This window comes from Schistocerca gregaria, chromosome 1 (genome assembly GCF_023897955.1).
Source record: "Schistocerca gregaria isolate iqSchGreg1 chromosome 1, iqSchGreg1.2, whole genome shotgun sequence".
In the NCBI taxonomy this organism is placed as follows: Eukaryota; Metazoa; Arthropoda; class Insecta; order Orthoptera; family Acrididae; genus Schistocerca; species Schistocerca gregaria.
In genome coordinates this window covers 572073087-572088901 of record NC_064920.1, presented here as the reverse complement: position 1 = coordinate 572088901, position 15815 = coordinate 572073087, and the positions used below count along the sequence as shown (strand labels likewise).

At 41.6% G+C, this 15815-nt stretch overlaps 1 long non-coding RNA gene across 1 annotated transcript in view; it reads left to right on the top strand.

The window, feature by feature from the left end:
• The window catches only part of LOC126356499 (uncharacterized), a 69151-nt gene extending 54247 nt beyond the window's left edge, over window positions 1-14904 (top strand). The window contains exon 4 of the long non-coding RNA XR_007565765.1: window positions 13905-14904. This is a non-coding gene — a long non-coding RNA (uncharacterized LOC126356499). The remainder of the gene's footprint in view (window positions 1-13904) is intronic.
• Window positions 14905-15815: the final 911 nt, after the last annotated feature.

The window sequence follows — 15815 nt, the reverse complement described above, 5'->3', positions numbered from 1 at the left end:
CCGGAAAGGCAACTCACTCACCCTCCACAACCTTTCTAACAAACCTCAACCTCCTCTCATTGCACACAGACCCGGTCTCTCCCCTCTACTCAATCTCCCACTTCCAGCTCCACTCCCCCCAACACCTCAAAATTCTAGTCAACACAATCTGGAACCACAACACCCCAGTTCAGTAGTTAACCTTTCCTCCAAACCCCTCTCCCAATCCGAAACCTCTGTCCTATCCAATGGCCTCACCTTCAGCCCCACTCCCAGGTTCAACCAAACTGCCCTTGTCAAAGATTTACTGTCCTACACTCGTAGTCTCTGCTGGAAATATCACTTTGCCACGAAGAAAAATAATCCTAATCCCGCTCCTAATGATCCAACTCCCCAAGACACTATCCAAATTGAACCCTGCCTGGAACCCCCACCACAGCGGGACCCACCTCCTCTTCCTCAAAATCACCCTCTCCAAACCTTCCAGGAATTTCTCAGTTCCAGCCTTGCCTCTCATTCTTTCTTGAAAAACCTTAATCCTACTCCCAACATCACCACAGCCAAAGCTCAGGCTATCCGTGATCTGAAAGCTGACCGATCCATCATCATTCTTCCGGCTGACAAGGGTTCCACGACCGTGGTACTTGATCATCTGGAGTATGTGGCTGAGGGACTGCGTCAGCTTTCAGACGACTCTACATACAAAGTTTGCCAAGGTAATCCCATTCCTGATGTCCAGGCGGAGCTTCAAGGAATCCTCAGAACCTTAGGCCCCCTACAAAACCTTTCACCTGACTCCATCAAACTCCTGACCCCACCGACACCTCGCACTCCTACCTTCTACCTACTTCCTAAAATTCACAAACCCAAACATCCTGGCCGCCCCATTGTAGCTGGTTACCAAGCCCCCACAGAACGTATTTCTGCCTACGTAGATCAACACCTTCAACCCATTACATGCAGTCTCCCATCCTTCATCAAAGACACCAACCACTTTCTCGAACGCCTGGAATCCGTACCCAGTCTGTTACCCCCAGAAACCATCCTGGTAACCATTGATGCCACTTCCCTATACACAAATATCCCGCACGTCCAGGGCCTCGCTGCAATGGAGCACTTCCTTTCACGCTGATCACCTGCCACCCTACCTAAAACCTCTTTCCTCGTCACCTTAGTCAGCTTCATCCTGACCCACAACTACTTCACTTTTGAAGGCCAGACATACCAACAATTAAAGGGAACAGCCATGGGTACCAGGATGGCCCCCTCGTATGCCAACCTATTTATGGGTCGCTTAGAGGAAGCCTTCTTGGTTACCCAAGCCTGCCAACCCAAAGTTTGGTACAGATTTATTGATGACATCTTCATGATCTGGACTCACAGTGAAGAAGAACTCCAGAATTTCCTCTCCAACCTCAACTCCTTTGGTTCCATCAGATTCACCTGGTCCTACTCCAAACCCCATGCCATTTTCCTTGACGTTGACCTCCATCCGTCCAGTGGCCAGCTTCACACATCCGTCCACATCAAACCCACCAACAAGCAACAGTACCTCCATTATGACAGCTGCCACCCATTCCATATCAAACAGTCCCTTCCCTACAGCCTAGGCCTTCGTGGCAAACGAATCTGCTCCAGTCCTGAATCCCTGGACCATTACACCAACAACCTGAAAACAGCTTTCGCATCCCGCAACTACCCTCCCGACCTGGTACAGAAGCAGATAACGAGAGCCACTTCCTCATCCCCTCAAACCCAGAACCTCTCACAGAAGAACCCCAAAAGTGCCCCACTTGTGACAGGATACTTCCCGGGACTGGATCAGACTCTGAATGTGGCTCTCCAACAGGGATACGACTTCCTAAAATCCTGCCCCAAAATGAGATCCATCCTTCATGAAATCCTCCCCACTCCACCAAGAGTGTCTTTCCACCGTCCACCTAACCTTCGTAACCTCTTGGTTCACCCCTATGAAATCCCAAACCACCTTCCCTACCTTCTGGCTCCTACCCTTGCAACCGCCCCCGGTGTAAAACCTGTCCCATGCACCCTCTCACCACCACCTACTCCAGTCCTGTAACCCGGAAGGTGTACACGATCAAAAGCAGAGCCACGTGATTTACCAACTGACCTACCTACACTGTGACACTTTCTATGTGGGAATGACCAGCAACAAACTGTCCATTGGCATGAATGGACACAGGCAGACAGTGTTTGTTGGTAATGAGGATCACCCTGTGGCTAAACATGCCTTGGTGCACGGCCAGCACATCTTGGCACAGTGTTACACCATCCGAGTTATCTGGATACTTCCTACCAACACCAACCTATCCAAACTCCGGAGATGGGAACTTGCCCTTCAATATATCCTCTCTTCTCGTTATCCACCAGGCCTCAATCTCCGCTAATTTCAAGTTGCTGCCACTCATACCTCACCTATCTTTTAACAACATCTTTGCCTCCACACTTCTGCCTCGACTTACATCTCTGCCCTTACTCCTTGCCTTTAAATATGTCTGCTTGTCGCTGTGTATGTATGGATGGATATGTGTGTGTGTGTGTGTGTGTGTGTGTGTGTGTGTGTGCGCGAGTATATACCTATCCTTTTTTCTCCCTAAGGTAAGTCTTTCCACTCCCGGGATTGGAATGACTCCTTACCCTCTCCCTTAAAACCCACATCCTTTCATCTTTCCTTTTCCATCCCTCTTTCCTAACGAAGCAGCCACCGGTTGTGAAAGCTCAAAATTCTGTGTGTGTGTTTGTGTGTTTTATTCATTGTGCCTATCTACCGGCACTTTCCTGCTTGGTAAGTCTTGGGTCTTGGAATCTTTGTTTTTAATATATATATGAAATCTGTTATTAACAATCCGAATGAATTCAAAAGTAATAGCAGTGTACAATGCTACAACACTAGGAGAAAGGATGATCTTCACTTCTCAAGGTTAAATCTAACTTTGGCTCAGAAGGGGGTAAATTATGCTGCCACAAAAGTCTTTGGTCACTTACCTAATGCCATCAAAAGTCTGACAGATAGCCATATAGCATTTAAAAGTCAATTAAAGGAATTTCTTAATGGCAATTCCTTCTACTCATTAGATGAATTTTTGGATACAGTAAGCGGGTAATTTCCCAACCCCCCCTCCCCCCCCCCTCAAAAGTGTCATGTAATATTTTATGTAATGTAAAATCTTGTACAGACACCGTTTATTAACCTGACACATTCAACATCATTACAAAGTGTCGTATTCATGATCCATGGAACAAGTACTATTCTAATCTAATTCCACAGTGGTGACCACGATTAAGAATTCATGCGCTGTTTCCTCGTAGTGCAAATATTTTTGTGTCTATTCTGCCGGCTTTGTTCATGCCTTCATTCGTTCCATTTGGCCATGTATCCTGCCGTGCAGCACGTGGATATTGAGGCTCCTACACCTATAATGGACGTTTCATCACTTCACCACCACCTGGATTCTACAACATATTTCCTGCAGTTTCATTGTCTCAACACTTTCGCCACTCGACAGTGCAACATGTGACTACAGACTCAGGCTTTGCCTCTCCCGTGGGTGTTCATCAAGATGTGCATTTTGAAAACAATAACGAGAAGAGCAAAGTTTCTGGATTTCATCAAGCTGACATGGATTCTGCATTTTGTGATCAAACTATGTGTCAGATGCTGGCCACACCGGTGAGCATTACAACAGTGCCATGTGCAACCTCACATTTGTTAGGACAGACCATGTGTACCAATTGTGCTCCTGTGATGCCCGAGTGCTTTACTGGTTCATCACTTTACTAAGTGGACAATGCCCAGCGTATATCATGAACATTTCTAGAGCAGTTTCCACCCCCAATGACCGTTTGGCCCTTCAATGCACTTTACAGACTCCCACCTGATGTGAACAATGTGCGGTGTAGTGATACTAACTGTGGTTTCTGCCCCTCTGAACATACCCCAGCTCATCATGCTGACAGCCCAGTGGGGACATTTTACCACTCTTCATCCCTTCCCCCTCCCACACCCCACCACTGCAAGTAAATTTGCTAGGGGTTTTTGCTTCAGCCTCACTTGCTTTTCACATGGTGCTGGCCAAGGCTTCTGTGTCAGACTTTTGTGCCATGTACATTGCATCGGACAGTTCTACAGCATCATTTCCTAGTGCTTCAGTGCCACTCTCATCCACTCTGACAGACTGATCACTCACAGTCCATCTGCATTGACCGCACTGTTCCAGCATCCACATCATATGAGTGATACGAGGGACTCAGATAAAAACCTAGCTGCACCTTCGTAGCCACAACCAGGCCACTTACCGAACCTACCTCAACTATCTGAGGACAAGCCAGCAACGTTGTTCGAAGTGTACCATGTCACCGACGACAATTCAAAATTACTGTGTCTCATGACTCAACCACATAGGCACACAGACCTGATCTGCAACCTACCTCTGACGCCGCTGCTAACTTCTAAGTACGATTTCGCAAAACAGACTATCATTGAGGGCCTCTCATGCCCCCCACAAGAGGTTAGTCTGTGAATACTGTATGAGGAACATCTTGGCGACCACACCCCATACCAGGTTTGTGCTGGCTATGCCTCGTGGGGTCAGTGTGGTTATCAAAACTGCCTTCAGGTCTCCAGGTTCATCTCCTTCCCCACGCCCTGGAATCTATTGGTTCACATCTGCGGATGGCCGACCAGGTCCATTTGCTCACACACCAGCGCCACCAGCAGGAGCTCATGCAACAAGTTGGCAGTCCTTCGCCAGGAGCTCGCCCGGCCGTAGGCAGGAGCAGGCTGTGCTCCATCCCCCTTACTGCTGTGTCACATGGCACCAAGGACATGGACCAAGGACGTGGACTCTCTGCCCACCCAGCCACTGCATATCATGCCTGCATGAACCACCCTTGTGTATGAACCTAAGGACATAGAGGACGATCAGCTACCTCATCTCCCAATGTACCCTTACTATTGGTACTACACTATATTCGGCGATGACACAAAAAAGTGTAACCTCCCATGTAAGCATCCAAAAAGCCATCGTCCAATAAGCGCCAACCCATGCTATATTCCTTCCATGCTTCTGTCCCGTCAAATGACCTTCTTTATGTCAAAGCCTATTCATTGAGTCGCTTCTTCCTTGTGGACACCAGTGCTGATGTCTCAGTCATACTTAAATCAATGGTCAAACACCTCCTCACATGCACACACTGTCTCCTGTGAGCCATGAACTCATCTACACTCCAGACCTGCAGCTCCGGTGAGCTTGCTTCAATTCTGTCTCTCTAATGGCCTCACCTTCCCCTGGATCTTCCACATGGTGGACATCGCAAAACCATTCCTGGGAATGGACTTCTTATCACACCACCAGGTGTCTCCAAACATCATTTGAGGTTCTCCGTTTCACCACACTTCTGTCTAACTCTCACATCCCATGTGACCGTGCTCCACCACCTGCTCTGTGTGTAAATACTGTTAACAGTTTAGTGCATCAGTGTGTGGCTCTCGCAAGCAGGACTTGTGCAACTGTGAATTGTGTGCTGCCAAGACATGTGCCCTCTACTGTGAGAACGCGCATTGCACGTGCCGAGGACGAGCTTGCTGTGATCAATTTCACAGTGCAGTTGGCAGTGCCGACACCTGAGCCTTCATCCGACACACCTGACAGCTCTGCTGACAACTGTAAGCAGGTTAGCAATGCCACATCTATCTCATGTGACTCCAGTTTCAACCACACAGTGTTACCCCACACCCCCATCAAGTGTGTTCCACTTAACGTCCCTCTCACCTGTTTTGAAAACTGACATTTGTGCACCTCATGACAATCCAGCCCTCCAGGCTCTGACCACGGTCCCCACCACCATGGGCTAGCCTGACCAGTTTGTTGATAAACATTCACTTCCTCTCGCACCTCCTTGTAAGGCTTACTCCATAGCTCCACGGATGCCAGCAGCGCTGCCACCATCGAGCACACCTCTCTCTCGCACACTACAGACAATAGACAGCCCCTACGCACACCGCTCACATCTGCCTCAGGCTCAGCACTTGCAAACTGCCATCTGTGCTGGCGTAAACATAGCAAAAATGTAAATTTTTCGCTGCCATCCCTGTATCGGGCAGACAATTACACTGCTTCCAAGCCATGCACCCCTAAGAAATCAATCGACATCATGCCCCACCAACGTGTAGTCATTGAACATTAAGTTTCCACTGTCACAAATGGAACTGCTCATTGCATCATAACATCCGAGGACTCACCTATTTGCTGCAAGGCTCGCCACCTTAACCCACCAAAGTTACACTTGGCTCGCCATTAAATAAAGGAAGTTCTTGAGGTGGGAATTTTACAGCCCTCTGATAGTAATACCTCATCCCTAAACAGGATGGCTTTTATTGTGTGTGTGGCAATTACAGACGCTTGAATGCTAGAACTGTGATGGACAATTATCCTATACTGAACATTTCCGACTTCACTCACCTTATCGCAGGTGGTACAATTTTCAGCAGACCGGATTGCAAACGTGATTATCACCAAATCCCAGTAGCACCTGAAGACATTCAAAAAATGGTGATTATCACCCCCATCGGGTTGTACGAGTCCCATTTCTTGCCGTTCTGGTTAAAAAAAAACGCCGCCCAGATGTGGCAATGACTCTCTCTTGTTGCAGTTTGACTTCTGTTTCGTATATCTTGACAATATGCTTATCTTCAGCATATCCAATTGAGATCATGAATGCCACATCACAATAGTAAAGGACACTCTTTCGTCATATGGATTCTAGATCAACACTGATAAACTGCAACTGCAGCAACAATATGTCCAATTCTGGCATTTCGATTTCATCTCTTAGTTCTCTACCGACATCTGCCACATCAAAGATGCCAACAACATAATTGCAGATTTCCTTTCCTTCAATAGCACCATCTCAGCAGTTGTCAACCTTTCCAACCTCGCATCCCTACAGAACCAGTCTGAGGATAGACAGCAACTTCTCAACAGCACCCCCACTTCACTGTCTTTCACCAAAGCAAAATTTTCTGGCATCTGAGAGGAAGTCTGGTGTGACTCCTGTACTGGCACACTCCAACCCCTCATCCCCACCCTCCTCCACATTCAGTGTTTGACACACTACATTATCTAGCAAACCCCAGAATTAAGTCATCAATATGCCTCATGTCAGAACTATTCAGGTGGCAAGACCTGAAGCACGATTGTCAGACCTGGGTCCAGAACTGCATCATCCGCTAGTGCAACAAAGCTACCAGGCACACTGTTCCACTTCTCCGCAAATTAGACATTCCAACTGGCCACTTTTGCCACATACACCTGGACCCCTGAGAGGATTTCTATTATGTTGTTTCTTTCATCAATTGTTTATCGTAGTGGGTAGAGGTTGTACCTTTCACCAACATAACTGCTGAAACCATGGCTAAGGCTTTTGTTTTTTCCCGCTTTGGCTGACCCTCTACTGTCTTCATTGACCAGGGCTGGCAGTTTGAATCAGCACTCTTTGCCCAACTCTGCCAGCTGTGTGGTATCAACAAGTGTCACATGACTGCCTACCATCCCCAAGCAAACAGACTGGTAGAACAGTGGCATCGAGCTTTCAAGACAGCACTGCTGTGTCACAAGCCTTTGGACTGAGGCTCTCCCATGGGTACTCCTCAGCCTATGGTCATCGTACAAACCAGATATTGAGGGCACCATGAGTGAGTTCATCTACCGTGAAAAACCTGATCTCCCTGGGGGGCTGTTACATCGTGCCTCCCCTGACAATCCCAACCACTTTCTCGACTTCGTAAGCTGGATCATTTTTCTCCTTGATGTCACTATCTGGGTCCCAATTGCCCCAGCGCATTCAGGCCAATATGGAGTCATAAATCACACCACTAACATGATGCACATCCAGGTGAAAGGTTTACCACTCACTGTTTCTCTCCACTGCATGAAATCAGCACACGTCAACCCAGTGCCTTTCTCACTCGACGACGTTATGCAGCCTCCCAGCAATGAGGACTCGTGCTCAAGCTATGACCTTTCAGTGCTGCCACAGCCCTCACCTGAGCATGCGTCTATGTCACCATCAATTCCATTCCTCTAGTTCTTACCCTGTCTCTCTACCACCTCCACCCTACCCCCTCTAGTGGTTCTGCAAACTGACATCCCACCCAAACATGTGAAGGATATCACTGTCCTCATTGGCAACAACCACATCTTCATCCTGCTGCAAGACAACTCACCCCACCCAACTGCAGACCTGGTTCATCAGTCAATCGCTGGCTCCTGCCCACTCCTCCATGCGGTCAATCACATGCTCCTATGAGCTATGGTAACTCCCCTAGGGAGGGAGGCTGCCAGCCAATCAAGTGGGGGACACAGCCGCTCCCCACACCAATCCATCTTCATGCACCGACTGATGCCTTGTCCGCCCACACCATCTACAGGAGTTCCACATCAACCTCCCAGTGTAGTCTTTGATGCAACAACCTCCAAAGATAGACATCCCCATCACATTACTGCCGTCTCCCTCACCTCCTTCACAGCTGAGGGAGGGTAGGGGGGTCTGTGTGGTGTTGACAAATATGAATGATGTATCTCCACATCACAAGTTCTTTGACTCATAACCTAATGGCCCACACCATCTTGCTTGTTCAGTTCACTGCATGATATATTGTAATGTGGACGCCTGTATGAAATATACCTAGTACTACAGAAATGAGTTTGTTTCCTTTGTTTCCTTGGGCTACAACCCAACAGAAATCCCACAGATACTCTCTTCCTCATGGAGGAAGGATAGGTTTGGGAAAATTAGAAGACAGGTGTAGGTCAAACAGTGGTAAAGAGGGCCCAACTATTGTGACAACAAGGAGAGACAAAGATGAAGGAGAGGAGAGGATGTCAGAGAGAGTACTAGGCCTAAAATAGTACATAATAAGCAATGTGTTACCTTCAGATTCGAAAAGAAATAAGTGTACAGTAAGAGGTAAAGATGTAGGATGATGTAGAGAATTGATAAATGGAATGACTAGTGCAATGAAGAACTAGGAGGAAAGTGGAAAAGGAGATGAGGAAAAATCAAAGAGGGGAGATCTGAAGATAAAAAAGTAAAAAGTTTGTTACTGATTGTTAGTATACTTGGTAGAAGTAGCCTGCAAGAGTCACTTCTAACTATTGATGTATAACATGACTCGGTCAACATTCCTGAAAACTCTACTTCACTGTAGGATTAGTGAGACACAATGTGTGAATGAATGAGTCTCATTATTCTGATGAAGTATAATTGTGGCTGTAGCATTGCCATATTTTTGAAATGTACATTGCTTGAGTCCTTTCCTACTCTTTTATTGACAACTGCTAATACAGATGTTACTGAAATAATGTCAAAAACTTTCTTAATGTTTATATATCCCAGAAGATTTATAATTCAATTTCATTGTTGTTATCTCCATTTTTTTCACAGTTTAAATATTGCCCACAGTGCTATATACTCTCCTAAAGCCTGTTTCTTTCTTTGCGGATTTTTTTCTATGCCGTTGATTTACTTTAGTTAATATTTTGTACATTATGGAGAGAAAGTTGGTAAGTATCTACTTTTTATGCTTTGTCTGTTTTGTTCCTTGTGAAATAGAACAATTATAGATTATTCCAGTTTTGTAGTATTCATAGTATTAACTTCATACTCTAGTCAAACAAGTACATTATTGTAGTGTGCCAAGGGGATAGCAGCCACATTTCCTGATTTTAGGTTTTAACTTATCAATATGTTTATTCAATTTCATATTATCTTTCGGGCACAGACCCAGGAATCTGAATTTAATGTCAACTTACATTGATTTCTTATTAACTGTTACAAGCGGTACTTTAGGTTTTGTTATGTAATTTTAAATGTCAGCTGAATTTACTAACAGAATCTCATTAGACTTTCATTGTGTGCTTCTGATTCATCTTTAGTACTGTACAAGCATTTGGAAAAACCTTTTCTCATTGTGTTTTTAGTAACCATGGCACCTGACATATTAACTCTCACATCACTCATGATAAAAAAGGAAAACAATGGAGCAATCAGCTTCTTACAATTACACATTTCTGAATATAGCAACTTAGTCACCATCCCAGGTCACAAAAAATATGAGGTCATCAGTACCAACATCGAAAAGTCTTAATGATTTGCATCATTGCAAAGTTTTTCAGGCTTCATTAGTCAATTGGATACATTTGACACAACTGTTATTATTACATTATAGTGACCTTCAGGCACAACTTAATATTATTAGTGAAACAGCAGCAGGCCAAGGGTATTCTTACACACTATTAGGGCCCATTATATGAATGCTGCTTTATAAAGTTTTAATATAATCACTAGTAACCACTACTGAAAAGGGACATTGTCATTGTTCAGAAATTTGTCATTTGTTATCATTAAAGTAATATCGACTCAGAAACTGACTAAGCAATTTGTTTATGGTGAGAATTTAAGGAAACAATGTTTAATGTAAGAGTTTTCATTGGATATATTTTTACAATTTTTGTGAAGGTCTATTTAAAGAACAAGGCCCCAGATGGCTTTGTTCTATTTTTGGGTTATATGTTACCTTCAAAAAAGACTGCTTGCAACTAATTTGTCTTGACTGTTTTTCCGTTAGCAATGAGTTTTGTGAAAGGTGACCAAAATTGGCTGTTGTTCCAGAAACGTCGATACTGTGTGCAGCATGATAGAAGAATATTTATGTTTAAGTTACCATGAAACAGAAGCATTGAGGCATATTGAATTCTGGTTTTACATGGATATTTAGCTGTGAAGAGATCCCAGTACATTCCACACAATTTGATGGAAGCTCAAAAACAAGCTTATATTAGCTATACTCACAATAACCAATTTTGTTTTCCTTTTGGTACTTTACTGTCAAGGGTCACTCTCCGACTCACTTTATGATACTTTGAGGTAAATAGGGTTAATAAAAGTATTAACTTATGAGACTGAACTGTTGGCCAGAACTTAGGCCTACCTTCTGGTGGTGAAACGTTTTGCACTGCTCAAAACACACATATTCGTCAACCGCCTTCCTCACTATGGGTGGGTCCCTCTCACGCTAGTTTCTTAGTTATCTTCCCTCCCTTTCAACCTCACCGTCCTATTCATATCTCTTCTCTGAAGAATGAACTATTAGTTCTGAAAACTTGGAAGAGTCTCACATTTTTTATGTATGTCTATTTGCAGTAGAGCTCTTTTCACCTCCTGAATGTGCAGGTCAGCAGTTCTGTCTCGTAATTTACCTATAAATCCATTACACAGGTTGAATTATTATCTGTGCAGTACAGTAATATGAAACATCTTAGGAATTTGCAGAAAAATTTTCAACTTCATCCCACCAGATATAATCGTCTTTCAGGATTAACACCACATCATCTTGAGAAACCATGCTACTCACCTTCATTGTAAAATCGTATTTATAAGGTTGTCTATTCATTTGTAACAGATATATTCTTATTTGTTGATAACAGTAGAATCACGTAAACCTTGCATTTCAATAATTTTGTCACATATAAGACGGCGTGCTGCAACATCCAGCAAATTATTTGCTGTTTGAGGTACAACATATTTATATTTTTTCACTTTAACTTTAGTCAGTTGTCAATTTCTGCCATACCATTTGCTGATGTGATGCACTGTTTCTGTTCTTAAGATAAGACACCATCCATGCAAAGGGAATGTATATACCATTTTAGGTTGACTATTAGAAGCTTATATTTTACACACACAAAGGATTTGGAAAGACCACATAAAATAATGATAGGGTAATTTTTCTTGTTTAGTTCTACCAGAACTGAGTGTGCGTGAACATATATTTTCTATAGGGATGGTTTTACAGAAGCTGGACTGAGTAATTATTAAAGGGTTATTTTTGAAAGTTGATTCAGAACATTTGAGAAGGTGTAAATCAGAAATTGAGTGTATAATTGAAGGCATGTTGCTTATCTCTATTTTCATAAATGGGTGTTGGCACTGCATAACTTACTTCAGCTAGGTGATTGGTAGTTAGGATAAGCGAAGGATTTAGGTATAATAAGAAGGCATCCTTAACACACAAGTAGTTTATTCATAGAAGGGTGCAGGTGCTATAGATAAGGGGAGCATAATAGCAGACTTCAGTCTCTTGGATGTCATGATTTAGGATCAGTCCATTGCAAGTCAAGGCCAGAAAGAAGGAGACCTAGCAGCCTCCCAGGCCTGCAATAGGTAAACGTAAGATGATTTCATTGGGGGAAGCTGATTAGTCACCCATGTAGCAGTCAGTGTGGTCAGTGTGGTCACGGCACATGGGCTACTACTTCAGACTGCTACAACAGTTATAAATAGTTATACATTGCACACCAGTCTTTCAGGAATAATATCTTAACTCATCAGCTGGTTACGAAAGTAACTTAAAAGGGTTAGTACGAAGACCACACAAGATTTTAATATTTTGAAAATCATTGTAGCCAGACTAGTCAAGATGGTGCCACACAGTAAAACAGTAAATGAGGATGGCTCCAATAAATGTGACTATAAAAGTGTTAACAATTGTAAGATGTGCAACAAAAAAGTGATTAAAGATATTTGGTGTAAAGGCTATCACCACTGCTTCCATGAGAAGTGCGCAAAATTAAGCATAAAATTTGTAAACAAGGACTACATATGGACTTGTTTCAAGTGTGTTAGTGATGCTGTGGAAAACAAATTTTGAAACACCATCAAGGAAAAAGATGAAAAAATCAGAGTACTTCAAAGTGATTTACTTACTCTAAACAACAAATATACTACTATGAAGAATAAGTGTATATGTGGTGCAGAGGTACATCTTCAATACAAGGAACCAGGTGTAAACAAATCAGACTCCACCTCAGTAAGAGAAGATGATTTTTCGATTAAGGAAGATTATGGGCATAAAGAAACGTCGAAAGAAGTCTTCACAGTATCGTGTAAAAACGATTCTACAAAGAGAACATAACAGAAGAATAAGGTGAAAATATTCGGCGACAGTCACGGCCAGAACATATGGGAACTCTTGACATCAGTGTAAATAGTGATGTCAGATCTCAGGCAATGTAAAGCCTGGTGTCAGTTTTGACAATGTGGTTAAAAGTGTTCACGAAGATTGCTCAGAAATCACAAAAAAAATACAATGTGGTGACAATAGGAGCTGCAAACAATGTTTACAGAAATGAAGCCACAGCCTTTGTTAAGAAGCTGATCACAGTGCTGCGGTTCCTGCATTTCACAAGCGTAATTGTAACAACACTCCCACAAAGGTATGATCTTCCGGACTGGTCATGTGTTAACAAAGAAATTCTATGAATGAATTATAAGTTAAAAAGTTTTTGTGCCAAATTTGTAAATATAAAGCGTATAAATATTGATACTTATGAAAGAAACTGTTTTACACGCCATGGAATGCATCACAACAAACATGGTATGATATGATATGATATGATACTTTATGACATGATACTTTATTGTCACATAACATGTTTTTATACAATCATTTGATTGAGAACCTTGGTGACTCGTCAGTCTTTAACCTAAGTTGTTACTGTATTTTATATACTATAGGAAATATGTAATACATACATTGCTTACTATAATAAAAATAAAATATTATATATTAAATCTTTTCGTAACTCATCAAATCATTACTATAGACTTCACACACCTATATGAAGTACTGAACGGAATACAAACCACCATTCAAACTATAATTCTATATATAAACATGAATATACAGTGAATGTGTATACTTTGTATCTATATGGCTTCGAAAGTATACCATTTGTACTTGTATCCTTGCTCCCTATTCCTATTTATAAATTCTTCTAAACTATAACATTTACTTTTTATTCATTTAGAAATTCTTCTAGACTATAATAACATTTGCTTTTCAGGTATGTGCCAATGGTCTCCAATGTGCATCTCGCGAATATTGACCTTATCTTATTTCTGATCTTCAGAGCCATTTAATATGGAGTATTTTCATATAATGTGAGCCTGTGAAAAGGTAGCATGTATTTCAATTTATGTCTAGTTTCATAGGCATGTGTGAATGTATTTCCTTCAAACAGATGTGAGTTTTTCTGTTCGAAGAGAAATATTTCATATATGTAGATGGAAGGGATTGTCATGATGTCCAGGCTATCGAATAGTGATGATTAATCTAAAAGAGCTGTATGATTGTGACAAAATTTGTAAATTTCTCAATAATTTATAATGTTGTTAATTAACAATAGAAAGGCTAAATAAGTTATATTTAAAAAAAATTTAGAAAGTGATGAGGTTAATATTACCAGAATTTTACAATAATGATACATACTAATTATTATTATGTGTGGGGTTGTATGCCTATGATTTGTTTTGTGTAGACTCAGTGGATAACTAGACTGTATAATTTTATGTTGTACATAACTTAAGTAAAATGGAATGATTAAAAAGAAGTGCCATGCTTTTTATATGGGAACAATCTAGAACTGTTCATTCTGCACATAAAGATGAGTATTTAGAGTATAGTTAAAACTGATAATTTAACATACCATCTCCACTGTCAGAATATATTGCTTTGTTAAAAGACATAAATCACAAAACCCGTCATCTTATTGTAATGATGTCACATTCATATTTTTGGGTAATAAGATGGATGGAAGTGGTAAAAACAAGGATGACAGCATTGTAATAATATTTTTTGGAAATAATTAAATTTCTCATGCACTATGTGTTTGGCATAAAATTCTTTCCATTTTTCATTCCGTAAATTTTCCTTGAATATTGTAACAATCAGCATTTACAGTTCTATGAAAGCAACTTGTTGTATTAAAACGTAAAATTATAAACATAAAATTACCTCCTGAGTTAATCTGTACTGCTGAGGGTGCTTTATAGCTGTCATTTGAGCTTCAGGGTCAGGTAAGCCCTTTATTATAGGGTTCACATCTATTTAAGTTGAATTTGGAAATAAATTATCTATTACTGTTGCACTGTCTTTCTGTTCTTGTTTGGAAAGTTACTGTGGGGATCAAAGCAGAGCTCCACATCAATAACTCAAGGTGCCTTTGATCAGAACTATCCAGACTGGAGTAAGTGTTGAAATCTTGACATGTAATCACTTCTCAGTTAATTATACTGAATATTATTGTTGAGATTCAAGTTCTACCATCATGCAGTATCTGTGGTGTCTACAAAACCATGGTATGTGTTTTAAAGTTGACTGTTAGTTGTTCTGTTTATTCTCCATGCAGTGAAGTATGAATAAAGTTGTTCTGTAATTAGGAATTGTGATTGTTTTGCCAGACCATGTCCCATCAGGTTATGGGCCCAGTCTACACGATTGTCAAATCCAACATATTTTGATTATATAAAACTTAAATTCATAAGCTTAAAAATGCAGAATATGCCAAATTCATTAACATGATGAATATAGTGTATATGATTGCTGCACACAGAGTTTGACTGGAAATGCAGTCATATTATAATTATGACGCACAGTCAATACAGTTAATAGCACTGTTTATTTTTTTTTTTAAAAAAAAACACTTCAGGATATGTTTTTTGAGACAGACCTACAGTGGCTAGTGAAGGTAAAGTGCCCTCTGTTGAAAAATCTGCATGCACTAGTAGACAGAAAGCAAACACAGACTTGATGTCATAAATCAGTTCCACCAGGTTATGGGCCTAGCACACTTCCCCTCTCATTTCAGTGGCTAAGTTTGAGAACAACATTGTGACATTTGACAAAACTTGTGCAGTTGTATGAAATACAAGTGGTAAAATTAAGCTGACTGCAAACAGATACAGTTACTTGTTTT